Source organism: Sceloporus undulatus, chromosome 8 (genome assembly GCF_019175285.1).
Source record: "Sceloporus undulatus isolate JIND9_A2432 ecotype Alabama chromosome 8, SceUnd_v1.1, whole genome shotgun sequence".
In the NCBI taxonomy this organism is placed as follows: Eukaryota; Metazoa; Chordata; class Lepidosauria; order Squamata; family Phrynosomatidae; genus Sceloporus; species Sceloporus undulatus.
This window is the reverse complement of record NC_056529.1, coordinates 14,949,876-14,955,875: the sequence shown is the minus strand read 5'-3', so window position 1 is coordinate 14,955,875 and position 6,000 is coordinate 14,949,876. Positions and strand designations below refer to the sequence as shown.

Sequence of the window (6,000 nt, the reverse complement as noted above, 5' to 3'; positions counted from 1 at the left end):
ATGATGAAACAGAAAAGCTGTCCTCCCAAGCAAACCTAAGAAACCCAAATAGTTCAAATGGAAAGTCCATTTAACTGAGCCTTCTCTCCACAGCAGGTCTCTTGTGGGATATCACAAGTAGGGCCAGAAGGAAACAGCCCCATCCCTTTGTCCCTGATTATCATTTATCCCTAGCATCTGGCATTCAGAGCTATCTTGCAGATCTTACAAGATCTTTCCCAGTCTTGCTTCATGGTAGTGTGTCTGTGTCTGTGTAAAAGTAACAAGGGTCTTTATCACACTAGCGGTTTTCCACGGGCAAACAGGAGTTAAACGGGAGTTAAACTACATTGGAATTTAAAGAAGACTTGTAAATTCGGTTATTTTTTCACACCAAATTGGTGCCAAGTGAAATAACGCGAAGTTAATCCACAGTTAAAGTGGAGGAACCCAGCAGCTTTTAAAATTCAGTTTCCTCCACTTTAACTGCAGATTAACTTCATGTTATTGTATGTTAACTGTGATGCCGTGTGGAAAACCTTGGGTATTTCTGGGTTTCTTTTGGGTTAAATTGTGTTTAACTCCAGCTTGGAAAACTGCTAGTGTGATAAACCCCAAGGACTGAATGCAGAAGTTCTGACGCCCTTCTGGTGCCATATTCCAGTACAAAACCAGTGCATGTCTTTTTACCCTTTTTTGTCATTGTGGAGGGATCACCTATCTTGCACCACAGCCTCCATCCTCCTTGAAAAGCACCTGTTATCTGCACATGCCCCAACATGACTATTTGGAGACCTATGGGGGGCAGTGGAGGGGAGAGAGAAAACTGTTTCTCTACATCCCTATATCCCATACAGCTGGTATTCGATTGAATAATGGAGGAAATGGGTTTTCTGCAGAATGGGACAGAAGGTTTTACTGCTGTCAGGGACAGACATCTCTACACTATCAGCTGAATGTGTGAATGGATTCCACCAAAATGCACTGCATTTGCAGTGTTCTTGTATGATATGGAATCTATCTCTATGATAAAATATTGGTGATATAATCCATTGTGTGTGTGCATATGCATATGTGTGCGTGAAAGAGAAAGAGAGAGAAAATTATGTCTTGCTTTATCATCAAATGACCTCCTGGCATCTTGTAGTTTATAGTTAAAACTATAGAAGAACAAAAGCAAACCACAAGGAATAAGAAAACTGGCCAAGAAAACTAAATAAAGCAATCAGTGGACTTCCAAACCCAAAGGCAATGGAAAGCGTCCTAGATATTACTAAAATCCATCAACAGCATGAGAATACAGAAGTTGCATCCAGTTTGAATGAAAAGTCCTAGATTTTTTTCTTGTTCTCTCCTGTTTTTTACCTGGTTAAAATAAACCAATCTTGGAAGCTAGTATAAAAAGTCTCTGGTTATACCAGGAGCTGACGGAAAATGTTCTGAGATAACATGTATGGATCTCTAAAATAAATTCAGAAAGAACAGGACAGAGTTTGAGACTTCCTGGTCTTTTAAATCAGTTTGGATGCACCCAAAGAAAGGACCAAGGGGTAAACTGTTTTGTTACAGCAAAGGCAGAGTGATTTGGGGTACCTTGAAGATGAACATGTTTTAGTTGGCATAAACTTTCATAGATTTCAGCCTTCTTCACCAGAAGCAAGGTTAGAAAACACAAGACATCAGCATCTAGGGAAAGAGTTCTACAGTTTGGATACTATCCCTGACCAGTTATCTTGACTGGCAATTATTGGCTTAATGGAGGGACCCATTTCATGAGTAAGTTCATGTAGTCAAACACAAGGATCTAAGTTGACACTGAAGGTGCCACCATCAAGGTAGTGAAGATGGATCAAGGTGATAGAGGTGGATGTGCCCAACATTCAAAACTGAAAAACATCACTTTACTGGTAGTTAGTTATCTACTTAATCTCCACAGCTGGAGATGCCCAAAGAAGAGGATCTCATTTTGGAGAACATATTGGGGTAGAAGGACCCAAGTTGTTACTGAACACTATTTGAATACCTAATCATCAAGATTATGGAGATGAATCAAGGAAAGGAGCACAGATGTACCAAGGATCCAGCACTGAAATGTTCCATCTCATTTTCAGTGTATGGATTGAAAACACCTCTCGCTTCACTTTGAATGTGTTTAAATTGCTCTCTGGAATTAAACCTGCTGAAAGAAGAAGAAGAAATGGAAGCAAAAGGCACTCCACTGAAGAAAGTGTGATAGAGACTCCTTAGCAGTAATAAATCCAAGAGGGAGATAATTTCTGACTTTTATCAAAAGAAAGAACATCCTTAGATCTTCTTGACTTTCTGACATCATGGAAGGCTACCGGCTCATCCAGAGGAAGGTTGAGAATAATTGCCCAGGAGGTAACTCAGAGAAGTGTGTTTTACTTTATCATGGTATATAAATAAAAAGGGCAGGCTAATTAATCATATAACTTACTAAAAGTGCTTTTTATTTTGCCATTTAGTATGCCAAAAAGATCATTTTCCTTAATGTATATCCCCAGTTTTCACATGATTTAATCCATCATGTTCCGTATTATGAAATTACTTTGTTTTACTTCCCAGTGCAGCTGAAGATCATTAACCCATGCTATTATCTAAGTCGTACATCATCCCAGAGTATTACCTCATATGGGGTGGTGGGAGGGGGGGAGAAAAGCTACTTTCCTTGGCTACACACTCCAACTGAGAAACCATTTTTCCTGTGTGGTGCTGACAGACAGGGCTGCTTTCATTACAAAGCAGATGGCTTTGCCCTTTCAGAGTAACAGCCCTTACCTTCATGGCCAGGCTAGTGTTCTAAAGTGCAGGCTTCCCTTCCAATACACATCTTTTGCTTTTAAAGTTTAAATTTGAGTTTCAAATGATGCCACTTGTAGGAAGCATTCACTGGAGAAACCATCCATATCAAGACCCATGCAAAATGTTTTCTGTTAGCCCTTGCTTGTCTTAAGTCTCTTCTAAATGGCTGCACATGGTAGCACAGAGGAATCTTTGGGGACTACTAAGTTTCCACTCATTTGCAAATGTAAGGTGGTTGTTGGTGCAATGCAAACTGAATCGGACCAAGCATCTTGCCTGGAACTTTCAGCCACAATTGGCTGCAGGTCACCAAAGTCATCATGGGCCTAAATACCTGATCCTCTCTGATCTTGGAAGCTAAACAATGTCAGCCCCAGTTAGTACTTGGATGGGAGATTACCAACAAATACCGGATGCAGCAGACTATATTTCAGAGGAAGGAACTGACAAAACCACCTCTGAGTATTCCTTCCCTAAGTAAACTCTATGAATTTCATGTGGTCACCATAAGTCAATAGGTGACTTGAAGGCACATATACACACATACACCAAAGTCGCTGCCAGATGCAATAGTGTTCTATGTGGAGTTTGGAGACATTATTTTGGGATCACAGCTTCCACAACCTCCAGACAGACCATGCTAATTGGAAGGTTTCTGAAATCTTATCTCCCCACCCACCCACCCCAAAAAAGAAAAGAAAAGCTTTTTCTAACTCTAGCTTCTGTAGACCTTGAGGGTTTCTCACAGCTTTGTTATGGATTTTTTAATGGGAAGATTCACAATTGATAGTTTGCTTTCTTATGTAATCATAGATTCATAAGGATTGGAAGGGGCCTCAGAGGCATGAGGTCCAACTCCCCATTCATTGCAGGATCTCCAGTGGCATTATTACTGTCCAGCCGCTTGTTGAGACCCTACATCACTTCTCAAGGCAATTGATTCTCTTGTCAAATCACTCTTACTATTAAGAAGTGCCTTCTAATGTTCAATGAAAATCTACTCTCCTGAAACTCAAAACCATTAGATCTGGTCCTGCCTTCAAGAGCAGCAGAAAACAAACTTGTCCCTTCCTCTCTTTAACAGCCTTTGAAGTATTTAAAGAGTGTACTCATGTCACCCCTCATTCTTGTCTTCACTAGGCTGATTCGGTTAATCCTAATTTGTTTTATAGTGAGCCATCATGGTGCAGTGGTTTGAGTCTTGGACTACGACTCTGGGGAGCAGGGTTTGAATCCCTGTTTGGACATGAAAACCCACTAGGAGACCTTAGTCGAGTCACCCTCTCTCAGCCTCATAGGATGGCAATGGCAAACCCCTGTGAAGAAACCTGCCAAGGAAACCCCAAGATAAGTTTGCTTTAGGGTTGCCTGAGTCAGAAATGTTTTGAAGGTAGATAACAACGACAGTGGAAAAGCATGGGGCAGCAAATTCATTATCTGTTAGAGACACTGTTAGCTCTTCTGAGTTGTACAGGAGCTCTCCCAGTGCTGAGCCATGTGTTTGGATAGGATGCAGCACTGAAAGAGCTTTCCAACTGTTCATAGCAGTTGTGGGAGGAGCTGCTATAAATCCAAAAGTAGTTGTGCTGTTGCTCACATGGCAGCAGAAACATTGATCACCTGGATGGGATGACAATCCTCAGCATTCTCAGACAGTTGCTTTTATAAAGAATGGTGAGTAGTAGATTCCATGTCAATGGGGCAATGAATCCACTCCAACTTTTAACCAACCTTCAAAAGGGATAGTTGTGGGGCAGAGTTCAGCATTTGGATAGCTCATATAAAAGTAAAATCCAGATTATGGATGCTGAAGCCACCAATTGCCATTGCTTGCAGCAGTCTGAGCACTGCATCTCTCATCTGCCCATGGTTAATGAACTTTAAAAAATTACATGTGCTTATATTTGCTGCAATTTTAGCAGCACTGAATCACTGCAGGATCTTTTAGTAGTTATTTGTTGTGTTTTGTTTTTGGTTTGCAAATTACATTTACATTTTAGCATCCTTCGATGGCTTTGCATTTTGCTCTTTGGCCTCCTTCAGAACATTTGGATGTGTTTAGCCTGATTTGCCTTGATTTGTTTCCTGATAAATTGCCGGGTAACTATACATGAGCTGACCTGACTGTTCGTTTGAATGATCAGAATCTGGGAGTTTTAAACTCATTGTCTCAAGGCTCCATTTAGCTCTGGCTAATGCACACATCCCAGCGTGGCCCAAAGGAATCTGAAGTGGCTACCCCAGGCGGATGATTTGGGGCACCATTAAAAGGCAGCAAATTGTGGGTTATTTTTTTATTTAATTTAATCCATAGGTCTGTGGTGATGCTCTGGGATTACTTTCTCAATGCTAGGATTCATTCATATCTTTGCCAGTCTACGTTTGCAAAAAACATCTTCTCATATGACTGAAATATTACTGCTGTCATTTCTTTAGGGAAGGAGAAACAGAAAGTACAATACCAGCCTAAGGATGGGTGGAAGAGGGTATAGACAGCCCATATCTGTTTCCTGTGAATCCATTTACAAGTCTGTTCCATCAACCTTCCATTTTGTACTCCTTTTTGATAAAAATGAAAATTTGCATTAGTTTGCCACTGAATCTTTCCCTAACATCAGCCAAGATTCTACATCATGTCCACATGCAGAATTACACATGGATTGGTAATTGTTTGTGCTGAACAGCAGTGCTGCAAAACTGAACCAAGATACCAACTGTGCAACCAAATGTCTGTTTATGTCCACATGGGAAGATGCACTTCCACAACTTTTAATTGTATGCAGACATTCCTTATTAGACAAAAACAGGGGTGACACTCGAGAAGAAGCAAAATAAGGACACTGTTCCCCTAATAAGAATTTTGCTCCCCATGAGATTTTCCTTCAGTCTCCAAATTTCTAGCATTGCAAAGAGTGAGACACTGGAAATCATTCATGTCTGGAACTCTTCTGTTTGTGCTTGCATCCCCATGGTAACTTTGCCTGCTTTTTGGGGGTGCCTAAATTATTTTTCTCTAAATGCTCAACTACATTATAGGGTACTGTAGTGCTACATGTTTAGGGACTGAATTGGGGGCCAAAATGTTTATTAGGAGAGCAATGTACTCTTCCCCCTGAACCCGTAGCTACACCATTGGACAGAAATGTCCTATTGCTTCCATAGGGTAACTTGCACTTGCGTAAGACACCAGCAAGATTC

The 6,000-nt window shown here is 40.8% G+C and overlaps 1 long non-coding RNA gene across 2 annotated transcripts in view; it reads left to right on the top strand.

Moving 5' to 3' along the window:
• The first annotated feature begins 4,393 nt into the window (after nucleotides 1–4,393).
• LOC121914855 overlaps nucleotides 4,394–6,000 on the top strand; it is a 31,452-nt gene continuing 29,845 nt past the window's right edge. For both annotated transcript variants that reach the window (XR_006100594.1, XR_006100593.1), the window contains exon 1: nucleotides 4,394–4,476. This is a non-coding gene — a long non-coding RNA (uncharacterized LOC121914855). The remainder of the gene's footprint in view (nucleotides 4,477–6,000) is intronic.